At 39.5% G+C, this 15,030-nt stretch overlaps 1 protein-coding gene across 1 annotated transcript in view; it reads right to left on the reverse strand.

Annotated features, from left to right (window-relative positions):
- Positions 1–15,030, reverse strand: part of LOC139820094 (uncharacterized) — a 168,332-nt gene that overhangs the window by 131,700 nt on the left and 21,602 nt on the right. The gene's annotated exons all lie outside the window — the stretch shown is intronic.

Here is a 15,030-nt window from a genome sequence, read left to right on the forward strand (position 1 = left end):
GCTGCGCACCGATACTACCGGGTAATTTAAGAGACTTACAAATGTTATCTGTTCTCGTTTGTAAATGTATTGCGAAAGATAAGCAATTTTCCTTGGGTCGAATCTAATGGATGACAGCTCCTAAATTGATTCTCACGCTATAGAAAGTATCACGATTAATTAATCACTGTATCAATTACATCGTTTGCATTATTGCTGCAATAAACATTTAAATTAAATCAGAAATGGGGGAATAGAAGATTATTTTCCTAAATATTTCCACATAATAAAAGATCTAATATTTCTGTTATAATAAAAGAAGAAGAATAATTTCATCTGTTACTCGCTGTAATTACGACGAACCCATTTCTTTCTCACGACGCATACCGGTGATCCGTGATACGAGGATCACCGTAGATTCATTGCACGCTAATGGGGTCATTGTTATTAATAATTTTCATCCCGGGCTCTCTCGCTCCCACGAAACTGACTCTCCCGCGCGCGATGATCCCGGGATCGTGATAGAAGCATGCGATTGAATTGTTTCTGGATCATTAATTGCCGTTTCGACGTAGGAATGCCGCCGACTACACGGGAGGGATCATTATTGTGCCACCAACTGGAACACCAGCGTGACGATCGAGTCTTCGGCGTTGATCGAATTTGCTAAATTATTGCAACGTCGATCGCTGCCGATAGAATCGGCTTCACGATGATTGAATAGTGTTTATGACTCAACAATCGTGAGAAGCAAATTTTCATGGTGTACTAATGTAAAACCTGCGCATTTATTACTTAATTTGTAAAAAATTAAGCATGTCCAAAAAAAATTGACGAGACACACCGGCTCGGCGATGTAAATCAGCAGGCTAAACAGAATACTCGAGATTGATGCGATTTCTCAAGAAAACATGACGCGTTGCACATCGTCGAGTAATCAAACGTGATCTCATCCCGTTTCCAACAATTGTGCAATTGCTACCTCGCAGCGAGAAAATCACGACGTTGTAATCAAAACTACAATTTTCCACCTAATGCATACTATCAATATCGGCGCTTACGCTTATATCATGACTACTGAATGTCAAGAACGTAATTAACCCTTTCTACACGTGGAATAAATCTTTACCTTAGCCTGCTTATTTCGTGTCAATCATGCCACATCTTCCTCAGATATCTCGTAATTTACAAGTTATATGAAAGTCTGATGAAGGGGTAACTCCTTATAGTCTTTATCCCAGCAATAAATATGTATTGTGGAATTAAATTTTCTTCGAAGACTAGGCTGAGTACCTAGTTCTCTCGATAAAACTGACTACTGTAGATTACGCTTCAGAAATCACCTCTTTAATCTGATTGTAAGAGGAGTATTGTTATGAGCTCCAAACCTAGATAAACAGCTGGTTTTATCGCGTATCACAACCTATTTGTTAGGCTATAATGGCGGGAGAAAGAGGAAGAAAGCGTGAGAGGCGATTCGTATATCATTCTCGGTCGTAAAAGCTTGACGAATGACGGCAGCAAGAGAAAAATTAATCTTGACGTGAGTTAACCTCGAGACTTATCAGATCGACGGAGGTGAATCAAAATTCAGCGGATTCACGGTTCGCGAAGTCTATTTCGAAAAATATCCTGACATCTCTTCTATATTAAAAATGTTTTCGAAACTAAAAGATATGATACAAATATAGACTAAATTGTGTTTGATCGAAAAAATGTTCTCTAAAAATAAATATTTATTGTACTAAAATACAATTGTACTAAAATTCTTACTTTTCGCATAAATATTTTTCTTTAACATATACCACGATTGTTTTTTGCAATTTATATCCCTCGTGAATATATCTTGTAAAATATTTGCTAATTTATGTTTTTACGAGCCATTAGGCACGAAATGTTTAAAGTCTTCCACGCCGAGAAGCTAAACATGCATGTTATCGAGACACGTCCTCGCCCTCGTTTTCACCGCATTTGTATATAGAAGAATTTACATATCTCAAGCTAATACTTTGGTTACATAATCCGCGACGACGGTATTGTCGCGGCCAGTTAGAACAGAAGTGCCGTTCGCTGCGACGAGTGAAAAGATTCACTGTTATCGCGACTCGAGGGAGGTGGAGATGCCATGTTAAAGAAAAAAGCGAGTTTCTCGAAATGAGGACAACGACACAATGGACCAAGGGGAGGCACGGCTTTCGGCTACATTGTGGACGACGATGAAAGCAGTTTCTGCCGGATATGGGTGCCACTTCCCTTTCCCATCCGGGACGTACATCCAAAGACGAGATCGTCAGAAATTGGATTGACGGCGACGCGTGTGAAAGATCATATAAAGTCGTTCTCTTGCGAAACCAAATTATTATTGATCGCGGTATCTTCCTCGCTCGATAATTTCTCTTTCGCACAATATATAATTCTTAAAAATACATTTTTTAAACAATTATCCCAAACGTGTGTCACATTAATATAATAATAATTATGTTAATAATCACGTTAATATAATAATAATTAGCATCAGTATTACTATTATGTTATGTATAGCAATTATCAAAGTTTAAAAGTATGTAAGCTTAGACAGCTATAATTCAAAAACTTTGCAAAAAAGATCCGTATCAGTAGGTACTTATATCATTGTGTAGATCACGACAACATACGGGTGTATGATCAACGCCTAATTTCGAGAAAAAAGCATTTCCATGGCATGAATATCGACTATTATGTCATAATGCCGTTCGCACTTAAGACACGTATAGTAGACGATAGTTATCAAGTGACGGCAAACATTAATTAACTATCCGATTAGTCTCAAATAATATAACTGATAAATTCAGAATAATTCATGCACTTATTGAGTGCAATGTAAAACATGATAAAAAAATATCAGTTTTTGAACCCCCCTGTAATCCAAGCCTGAAAGTCGCCTACCGGATGCGGGCACGGGTGCGCGACTTCCTGTTGACGTAATTCGTCAAAGTCAAAAGTTTCCTGCTATTAACGGCAAGGTCGTCGCGATTTAATCAAATATTTGAAAGAGGGTTTGCACTGTGCGCGACGATCGCGACTGAACAAACAACAAAGCGGGATTGCAATAAAGGGGTTTCGTAAAACCGTAAACGCAAATCGAAATGTGAGGGCCCCGCGCAATTTGCCATTCTATTAGCAAAGAAGCGACGTTGACAATTTATAACGCAAGAGATTGAGAAAATACCTTCAGTTTTCGACTTGCCCTCGCAATTACATCGGACGCGCGCATCGTTTGACTCGGTATGAGTAATAAGTCGGTAATATTATGGGTAATAAGCACATGGTGTAACAAGCGACCCCGCGTCTCGCAAAACATCGCAATTTGTATCTATCCTCCCCTCCCGGAACACGAGAGCGATTAGAGTAAATCCATTTGGCGTGCGGATTTGCTCTGCACGCGCATTGATTGCCCACCGCGGCATAAATTATCACCATCCGTTTATTTACAATGCTACGCTCACATGCCACGAAAGTCCGGGTGATTAATATACCGACGATGATTTGCGTGAGAAGTAAACGAGCGCTACTCTCCGCCGCGAAATTTCGCATTCGAAGAGACGGGGACAGTTTATGGCTCTGAACAACAAAATCATCCGTGAGAACATCCATAGAATCGATCATAAGTAGTTGGCACATTTGGCCGTAGCGCTAATTTTCCATGGATAATAAAGACTCAAAGTAACGAAAGCTATTAGTAAAAGAAATAAAGTCATCATAAATCAATTATGACAATGACAAACGATAAAAAAATAATATTTTTAAAAACTAGCGTTTTAATAGGTCCACCAATCCTCGTTTTAAACAGATGTCTTAATTTTGACACGAAATTTATCATATACGCTTGTTAAAATGAGATTAAAATTCAGGAAAAACATCAGCAGAGAGCAAAAATGTTCGCTTTTCAGCGAACATGGAATATTAGAAAATACTGTAAGACTTAGAACCAGTTTGCCGATTACGTGTACGTGCATGCAGTATCCGGTAAGGTGCTATTCATAATATTCCATCATCTGGAAATGCCTCATCTATTCCCGTCTTCCCTCAGGCGTCTCCATTATCCTTAATTATCCGTACCTAGCGACCGTGCAACAAAAGTCCGAGAGCGCCGAGCGTTGCTTTTCCGAGCCCTTCCTCGAGAGCCCTTCTCTCCCGGGCTCTTTCAAGCGTGCTAACGCTAGTTCTCTAATCGCCGATAAATTCCACGGCGAGAGCCCGACACGCTCGTTCCTTACCGCTTATCGATTTTCTAACCCTCGCCGCCGCGATTCTAAGTCGTATTTCCGTCGCCATAATTAGTATCTTCTCCTCGCGGACGTGTAATTAGAAAGTTTTCTCGTCTGATACAATACGATCTCGTAAAGTCGCGGATATACAACGCCGATATATTTCGTTTATTGTTCGCCCGTACACTTCCGGTTGTCCAAGGAAGATATGCACGATTGGATATTACGCGTAATAAGTGTCTTTGCTATCTCTAAACTATGTGCCGGCCTCTACTTGTGTAAATGTCGCTATTAATAAATTGAATACTATATAATGTCTCTCAATTATATTATATAGTAACTTCTGCTCTCTTTCTTATACGGTCGTGAGTTATTTAAAATTAATAATGCAACAAAATTGCTAAAATATGACAGTGATCACCAGTAAATTATTACTAGTTCCAACAAGTAACAGCTTTAATTTGTAACTGCATAATAATCGTACGAAATCTGGCAGTGTTAAATTTATTATAACGAGTTGCAGGTTTCAGAAATATCTTACGTAATATTGCATAAATGTGTAAGGTTGCAAAAATAAGAAAAGATACAGCGGAATCCTTTTCTCACGGATATTTATAAGTGCATCCCATCCTATCGCGGTTTTCCTCCCAATCTGCAGCCTCATGCGTCTCGAGCGAGTTACCATTAGTTTTGCCAAGACCAATAAATCTAAATGCGAGATCAAGTAAGGGCGAAAGAGCGCGGCCGTTTGCTCGCTTGCTCGCTCGCGGCAGTTCCTTATTCCTCGCGGTACCCCTCTCTCTTTCTTTCTCTCGTACCGTAACGAGCTCCCATGTACCAACGTCGCTTATTTTCTAGGAGCGGCCATCCGTTTCCACCGCGCAGCCACGAGCCGCACCGCGAATTACGGTGCGAAACTGAGCATGGTGTGTCCGGTCGCGTAAGACACGGCCCGACATCGCTCGCGGATCAAAGGTGGAGCGAGCATACGTGCACTTGCACCGTTTATTTGTAACCCTACGGATCCAAACCAATAGTTGCAGAATTTTTCTCAAGAGCTGAATTTTGGGGCTATATAGCCCCCAAAAAATTTCTGCCTATTTCAGAAGAACGCAACTGTAATTTTATGCGCGTTCTTCATATCAGTATAATTTCACAATCTCCAAGAAGCTAAATTAACGTCTTACTTTAAAGTTGAAACCGCGATATTTTATATTTCTTTTCGGATTCTATTGTAGAACTGCATTTAAACAAAAATTTATTTAAAAATAGCATTTGATACTATTGCACGTGCAATAATTAAGTTTGAAATGTTTCCAAGCAAAATTATTTTACTGGAAGACGCCGTAGCGAGATTGGGGCATTGTAACATGAATTTTACTTTATTGTATAGATCCGTCTCTGGGTGCATCGTAGATAATGTTCGTTGACAATGTCTATAGGTGTGTACCGCTGCACGAGCAGGAATGTCCCGCGAAAGAAATGACTCCTTCGTGCACCGTGCGTCGCGTGCACCGGCCACTCTGCGCAGAATGTAACACGGGATATTATCGTGAAAGTGCACACGGCATACGTATGTTAACGTGTGTTATAGCGAAGCAATAGGTTCGCAATGCAAGTGACTCGGTGCATTGATAATAATTAACGAGAGAGAAAGAGAGAGGAGAACGCGTAATTATTCTCTTCCTTTGTGCTCAGCTGAGAGAACTTTCACGTAAACCGTATTAGCCAGATACGTATGCAATAGATATACGTAAAAAAAGTCTCAATTCTTTTTTTTATTAATATCCCGATACTTTGATAATTGCCTAAGTAACTGCCAGAAGAAACCCCTTAACTTCTAATTCCTGTCGGTTATTCCTCCTACATGTAATCTCGCATTAGATATTTAAGCACGTAGGCTTCTTTTTATCCCCACGAGATTTTAATAAAAATTTACTTGGACGACGAAGTCACGCGCGAAGAGCCGGCCAGCCGGCGGAAAAGACAGCAACGTCCGGTGGTAAGACACGCGGATAGAGGAACGGAACGAGGAGGATAACGATAACCGCTTCACCGGCATTACTAACCAGCCCGGCACCACCACCAACGTCGCCGCCATCAACGTGGGGCAGCGCGGATATGCATAGCCCTAGTATTACCATATTCACGAGGCTTCCATCTCGGAGTCAATGTCACGGTCTGGCGATGGGGTCCGTGGGGCAAACGCGAAATGCGCGGGGAACCTTGAAGGATGTCAGTGTCAGGGTCCGGTCGAGCCGCGGGCGACAACGAAACCAGTTCGCACTCACGTGAGACACACCGAGCCCGGCCCGGTGTGTTTTGAAACAATATTAATGGTCGCGGAACGTATTAAGCGCGGTTCAGACTGGGGCACGATCAACGAACCTGCCTGCACGCGCTCTGCACACCAAGCGCACTCGATCTCGCTGTCGATGTCGCTGCAATTGATACGTTGACATACGCTAATATAGGTATGACTGTTATGGTGAATTTCGTTTCGTGGTGCTAGGATCGGATCGGAATACTTTTAATCAATATTATAAAGTTGTTCACGTCATACGCATTTAAATTTTAAAATTAAAAAGAGATAAAGCTTCCTATGCCTTAGATTTTCTAGGTAATTTTTCATGTGTCATGTACGTGGCATTTTTAAGATATTCAATGTTATATAGACTAGTAATGCAAGTAACTAAATTAATATTCTTTTATTATTAATATTTTTAATTCAAAAAACGCGTAAATGTATTCTTTCTAACTCTTCTGCCTATAACTAAAACACACCTATAAACTTAGATCTCGATTAAATTCCTAATGATAAAGTCGGTCAGAATCTGAATATATTAAATCAAAAATTCCATATTCCTAAAATATCTTAAGTTTCATTCGCTCTCGCGACACAAAGTGTTAATGCCTCGTATAAAGCACCTAGATTCAAATAAATTTTGTTCTTCGTAATTTTCGAGCTATAATATAGTCGGGAGACAACGATGACAAAGAGGAACGAAGGCATAAAGGCGCTGTACATTGAAAAATGGGATAATGGCGCAATACAGCAAAGTCATACATACGCGAGAGCGATGCTAATCGCTGTCAGTCGTGTTAACCGTCGTCGACCTCTCGCGCGAGAACAGCGAGCGACATCGCGAGAAACGAGCCTGTCGGCCTGTCTGTGGGCACAGATAAGACGCCCGAGCGAAGTGGCCTGCAGCCAAAGTGCAAGCGAGCACAATCTCTCAAAGTTAAATCGACCTTGGTACAAAATTACCGGGGGAGTACCCGCGGTAATCGCGGCAAGGGAGACTGGAGCACAGAAGAGACGATAATCGTGCCGAGTGAAACGCTATCACATGTCGCGTCTACAATTTTCGTGAGATGATCTCGTACGATTCCAAGAAGACAGCACATTGTTTTTTTAACGAAGAGAGGGAGAGAGAAAGAGAAAAGTTTTACCGAGAGAAAAGACAAGCAATATTCACAAATCCTTCTCTTCCAATCTTGATAAAACTCGCTTGCAACATTTGCAGTACAAGTAAACTTAAGTTATAATCTTTAGTTTACCGAAACTTTTGTTGTAAATATTATAAGAATAAGAAATGCTTCTCATAAAATTCTAATAATTTCAAAAACATGATTAAAAATAAAAGAGATTTTACTTATGACATTTTCTGATAGAATATTATACATATAGATATAGATACTTTAACAGAGTTTCAACTCCCAACTTGTACTTGTAGAAGTAAGAAGAAGAAATAAAGATTATTTTTGTTTGTTCGAAAACCTCAGCTGTTTCATCAAGATCATAGGAAAAAGGTTCTGCGAATTCTTTCTGAGCTCTTTATGAATGAAAAGACTTTTGATGGTCTGATATATCGAAAATCCGGTTTGTCTGTTCGTCTTCAAACCGATCCATAAAGACTCCCAATGGTTCAATAGACGATACTTTCGTACGAGGGACATTCGTAATGATTTCTTTCGGAGACGGGAATACAAATCGGAGGATTACGCACCGGCCACACACGGAGAATGAGGCTTAGTTAAAACGCATATCAATCGTCCCTGTATCTTGATCGGGTCTGACAGAAATATCTCGTCCCTTATAATAAAATACAAAAATATATCTGTCTGGTCTTTTAAAATAAAAAATGTTCCTACTTATATTAAAAATCTCAAAAATTTGAAGGTTTTGATATTCATTGCGACATTTATGTAGCATAAACTTGGATATAATCTGGAACCACAAGAGTCACTTAAAAATCTGAATAAAATTTCGTTTTGCGTCATTATTATTCCACATAAATCTATATTATGCATTGTATTTTTATCTGCAAGATACGAGATGAGTGTTTACATTTATAGATAATATATGCAAATACATGACATTGTATAAATTACAAAAATTAGAAATAATATAACTAGACAAATAAGGCCCGAACAAATAAAGTGTCTTAGAGACCCTTCGCGATAACAATGACGCGTATTCCCATTGATATGATTAACGCGTTTAATAACTGTGTTTAAAGAAAAGAAATTCAATTAAATCACAAAAGTAGTACTCGATGTGCAATTCAAGTCCGTGAAGAAATCGACTATCTCGGTCGCTTAATTAACAACTCGCGCTTCGTCTACGCGCAGAGCGGAGGTCGCTAATAGAGTGAAGAGAGAACCGCCAAGGACTTTCACTTGTCTCTCCCGCGTGTCAAGCCGAGTCCTACGCGGGTCGTGCGTGACGTCCTCAATTTTACTACGCATGATACTGCACAATACTTAATAATCGTATTCCGACACGAGGACTATTAAAAGTGAAACGGTGGTCATCGGTCCGATCCCGAAATTTCCTCTCACTGTCTTCGACAGAAACAGAAATGAGAAATAATGCTTCGCGTGTCGTTCGACGTTTGCGTGCCAAAAAGCGGGAATTTCAGCGGATCCCGTTATCAATTCTATAACAATCAATGTTTTCTTTTCACAAGAACGTGGATTAAAAATAATGTTTATCTTTGTGAATACTGTAAACATTTAAGAGATTTTTATTCTAGATCATAATAAAATAAGAATTAGAAAATAGTTATCGCGTTCTTTGCAAGCAAGGCTAATGTTTATACAGCTGAATTTAATTTTCAATCTGTGAATATTGATTAGTCAGCTCAAGTCTGGCTTGTCATAACTCGTTAAAGGTACTTCATGCTCGTTATAAAAATCGAATTACGCGAAATTGTACACTTAAACTCGGCAGATGTCCCTCCTAGACTACGTTACCGCAACGACCGTCGTGCGTGCGCACGCATGACTCGCGGTGCGCATTTCTCACACGCACGTCGAGCGAGCGAAAAGCGCCCGCCAAGTGCATCCTACTTTCGCCAGGCGCTGTCGCTCCTACATACTTACATACGGCTTTTGCGTGGGATATTAACGTCATGCAAGTTGTAAAAGCGACTCGCCATGAGATACACGCCTCTACACGGCTCTCTCGGGAGAGCGCGACTTGCGATTTAGAACCTCGTGGAGATTGAAACGTCCGGATTTGAATGTCGTGAAAGAGTATATTCGTGGAAATGACTATATCCATGCGTTATGTGATGCATAAAAGATTTCACAGATGACTTTAATATTCAGCAGTATTTTAAAAAAATTAATAAAAATTTTAAATTTAATTAAGTCACAGCTTGCTATAGAGTTTGTATTTGTGTAACGTGCATATAAAATCTATCATATTATAATTATTGGAGCTACAAAGTGATCAAGATAATATTTTTATAATATGTACATTTTAATTCGAGTATATTCTAATTCATAAAATAAATAGAATTATAAAAACGAAGAAATGTACTTCGCATTATTCAAATTAAAAGATTCCAGAAATTGGCATTCTAATTTTGCATCTTGATTAACGAGTCTCATATCATAGCTGACTTATTAGCCAGTCGATCTTCGTCCGACAAACCACTGCTGATTCCCAACCCCTCGATTCATAAAAATGAAACAGAGATAACATCGCGGCGACGGAAATCTCGCGTTTCATCATCGTGACGAAGAACCTCGAGAGTGATGAAGATCCTCAGTATATACACAGTGTGTTTCGTAAGACGTTCACCAAGCTTGAGAGAGAAAATTGTACTTTTCTATTAGAATTTAATATCAATTTCTTCTGTGTGGAAATCCTACAACATATTATTTAATATTCAAAAGTATAAACTAAATTACAAGCTAAAACCGTAGTTTTCAATCAATCTCAGACTTCGCCTCGGAGCCTTCAACTATTATCTAAATGATTTTTGAAGAAAATTTAGGAGCCAGAGATGAATACCAAACTACCAATTGGTATAGACTTCAATCTTAACAAAATTGAATAAAATTGTCGTCGAAGCACACCATCATATCATGTGTCGAGAGATGCAATCCTGAAATATCATGCACACCTTACGAAACACCCCGTAGATCGGGCAGCAACGTGCGGGATATGTATCCAGCGTGAGATCTCGCCATCCCCGCTGCAGACTTTCACGCGCGCGGAGATGCACGCGCTGAGAAAAAGATCGCTGCTCGGTCTTGCTGTGGAAAAAAGACGCGCGGCCGTAATCGCCGTCCAAGATCTCCGCCGCACGTTTGTTTACCTGTCGTTAGATCGAGAGGAAAGGTAAGGCGAGATCGAAGGCTCGCGGTGTGGTTTCCTCGGCGGCCAAGGCGCCCACGCTCTCGGACTCGATTATCAATTGCGAGATTAGAGCTGGCCGATGCGTTTCACGATCTCTATACGGCACTATCTCTACGATTGTCGCCAGGTGCAACTGCCGCTGCACACCGCAAATCGCGGGTTACACACGCGGAACTGCGAGTTCCAAGAAAGCGCACCTTCGACAAATATCTAAGGATTCCCTGCTTATCTGCATATAAATCGCATTTGTTAGAATAAAGATCCTGGTCATGCACTAACTTACTAAATCTATTAAACTTAGCTCTTTTCCTACCTATTAAAGTTTATTCTTTTTTACACTTAATTTATCTTATTTTATTTTATATCTTTAGAAAAAATGGATTGCATATATTAGTCTTTTTACAAAGATCAAGCTCTTATAAATCTCGGACTACGAGTCGTGGCTTCAGACGATAAAACGTTCCTGTCGAAGAACACGTATCTAGCGGATAACGATGTAAAGAGGGCGAGGTCTTGGCTAGCGCCAGAAAACTGCGTAAGGCGATAATCGACGGCCGTCCCGGTAATCCCAATGAAAGCGCTTCGTTTCTCGGGCCCCGCCTTAAGCGCAAATTCCTGTTTCACGAACTAACACAAGCCGAGGGCGGTGCAATTCCGCGAACCGCAAGAACAACATGCGGCAAACTGCGGTAGCAATCTTGCATCGGATTCAACGCATACCAAAAAGTAGATGTATTCACGGCTTTGGATTAGATGTAAGACTCTCTACAGACATCGGATTAAGAGATTTTTACTTGATCGAAAGAAATTTTCATAATAGGTCCTTAATTCTTAACGCAAAAGAAGATACATAATATTTTAAAATACATATGATTAACATTATATAGATATAAGTCTTGTGTTAGATTATATTTTTACTGAATACGATACAATTAAGTTACTCCATTTTTATTAACAACATTTCTTTCCTATGATATGTCTTTAATGTTCTCAAATATAAAATCTGATATATATACCTATTTGCTGAAAATATAAACTTGAACGTCGTTTTACTTAAATTTGTTCCTGGATGCGTCAAATATGGAGCAAGGAACTTCCTCCTCGTGCTCTCCAGTTTCTTTTTACAATCCGTAAGAGCACCGAGTGGAAGATCTCCAAGAAATCCGAGGGAAGAGCACAACTGGCTCACCAGTTGCAAGAGCACGGACTCGACTTTACTCATTAAGGCTAGATTCCTGCACGGAGCACGCCAGCAGGACTAGATCCCGAGGCGGGATAGCCGTGAATCTCTCTTGTTGAGCCCTGGCGAAAACGAGACGGGGGAAACGAAACGTCTTGGTATCGTCGTCTTGGGAATTGCGCGAATCGAGTTTCTTCCCGCAAGAGGCAAAAAGAAGCGGAGGCACGCGAGTTCCGCGAGCGACCTCGATTACTATACCGCTCGGAAAAACGGCTCGACTCGCGGAGGAAACCTATCCGCTCGGCGGGATATGTCGACGGGAGATTTATAGTGTGGTGATTCCGGAGAATGCCCCGAGGATTGTAGAAAATTAATCCGAGTCACTTTAACCCTGAGAAACAACAAGTGCCTACGATACACACAACTGTTTGCATCTTTCGAACTAAATTCTCGCTTGTGATTGTTATAAGTTTGTGTACGGCTTATTATTATAAATTACAATTTTATTCTAAGGTAAATGTAATGCAGGACATATAATTGACGTCTTTCGATACTAAAACAAAAAAAATATATATATATATCTTTAGTGGTTGATTAAGTAATTGAATTAACCCCTTGTTCGATATCAAAAGCTAATTTAAAATAAAAATTTGGTGCTGTCAGAATTAAAGAAATTGTCAGAATAATTGGATTATCGTACACAGTTTTCAATCGCCGAGACTCGAAGAGAAACTACCTATTTTACGACAATGCCGACGCAATAAGACATAATTAGATTAACGTAAATGAGGACAATGACTAGATGTTAATAGCGTACAATGTTTAGTACTAGAGATAATGATCTCTGACATGGATGACTAGCAAATGATACGTCATTCTAATACTTTCACCAAGGATGATGGATTCGTTGAACGCGATGCATTTACTCTTGCCCCTACTTTTCAAGGTTTTACTCATATACGATCATTAAAACTAATAATCATACTAATTTTTGATTGGCAAATTCTTACGCAGTCCACATTATGCCCAACTCGCGCTACGATCTGGTACAATTCTACCTCGACTATTCCACCGTAAGAAACAAGAGCCACGACGAGCTTTGTCTATTGAATTGAATTCCATTTTGCGTGCACAATCCACAAAAATCACTCTCGTATGTCGTCGTGGACATCGACAGCGACTCGGCGATGCAAAATGTCCAAGTTGCATTTCACGAAGGTAATGCGAGCCACGCAACCTAGATAATGGCAACCGAAGGGTGCTGTAGGGCACTAGAAAACATCCTTCGAAGGGAGAACGAAATTAGCCCACCGAGAGAGAACTCGACTTCAACGAGATCTCGAACTTGTATACCTCTAAGAATCCTGACTAGATCACCGGGATATTTCGCCGCGTACAAGCGAAAGTTCTAAACAACAGTCTCATCGGAATTAAAATTCAGCGGCTTTTTATGGCAAAGTTATATACACCGGCCCCGTCGTAAACGATCTGGATTATTGTATCGAGCAACCTAGATGTACATAGAAAAAGCTGCAATATAGTCTCTGAGTCTATAGTCTACAAGTTGCCTTACACAAAGACGCCACGGAGGTGGTTCAAATCCGCGGGAGTCATTCAATTTTATGTGAATAGGCATTTGCAAAAATAGTCATTTTCTAGTGGCTACTCTAGTCGAAACTTGGATTTATTAATTTATTTCAATTTCGGACAAAGCAATATTAATTTTAATATTTATAAACAAGTTTGTCTTCGCGTATTACCAATATTGCTACATCACAAAAATTAACGAACGTAAGTTCTCAGAATAAAAAAAAATGCTGTTAGGTATTACTGAAGCAACATAAAGCTAAAGTAATGTAATCTTGCAATTACATCGTCTGATAATTTAGAAAAAAACGTTTAACTGGATAAATTACACTTGTAATTTTGATAAATACCTGTCGATAGCAATATTGATTTCTTATAATATGATGGGGCCACGAGATACGCCGGACGAATACAATAATAAGTGACGGATCTGCACAATAGCTAGGTAGCTTAATCGTGTTTCCTATCGCCAGTGAAAGGACACGCAAGGAAAAGCGAGACACGACGGACGTCGTGTTATTGGGAAATAATAGTATGCTGCAATTTCGCAGAAAGTTCCACCAGTTATTACATACGTGAGATACCGAGCTACTATTTATGTCATTTCATCAACCTGGCAGTAACTAACAAGTACACCTAAGTAAATTTATAAAAGCGAAAGAAACGATTTTGCAAAAATAAAAAGTATAAACACTTTATTTAACATTTATTTTATGAAATATTTCACAAAAAAACTATTTTAAAGATATATTCGTTCAAATTTTGTATTCTTGCTATATCTACTGATTAAGATAAAAAAATATTTTGTACTAAATAAATTATATTATTACATCATAATATAAATTTTTAAGCAAAAGATAGACACAAAACTCTCTTTTATTTCCCTCAAATTAAAAAAAAAGTATTCAAATATTTACGATGACACGCTTTAACACTATGAATTACGCGAAATTAACTTGTTTATCTATTTCACTATCTCTTACCGAACAAGATACGAGTAAGACGTTTACTATTCGCTTTTACTTTTTATGCATTATGCAGATTTTATGCAAACGCGAAAAAAGACGTACGTTAATTATATGAAAAGACGTTCGATGTCCTTCGCGGGATATCATTCTAATCTAATCAAAAGCGAATTCGAAGATGTGCCGCGTGATAAGAGCCGTGCATACGGGTACCATGCAAGTGGAGTGTTTCGCAGTTTTCAAAGCGACAGCTAATCTAAGTTGATCTAGCTGCCGAGCGGAGATCGTTAGAGATACCGGGCCTAAAGATACCGGTCGTCATGCTATAATCTACTTGCAAAAAGCCGGATGGCAACCTGTTCCCGCCGTTCGAACGCAATCCCCCCCATCTTTTACAATGAGACTTGATAGCTGATA

This window comes from Temnothorax longispinosus, chromosome 10, assembly GCF_030848805.1.
Source record: "Temnothorax longispinosus isolate EJ_2023e chromosome 10, Tlon_JGU_v1, whole genome shotgun sequence".
In the NCBI taxonomy this organism is placed as follows: Eukaryota; Metazoa; Arthropoda; class Insecta; order Hymenoptera; family Formicidae; genus Temnothorax; species Temnothorax longispinosus.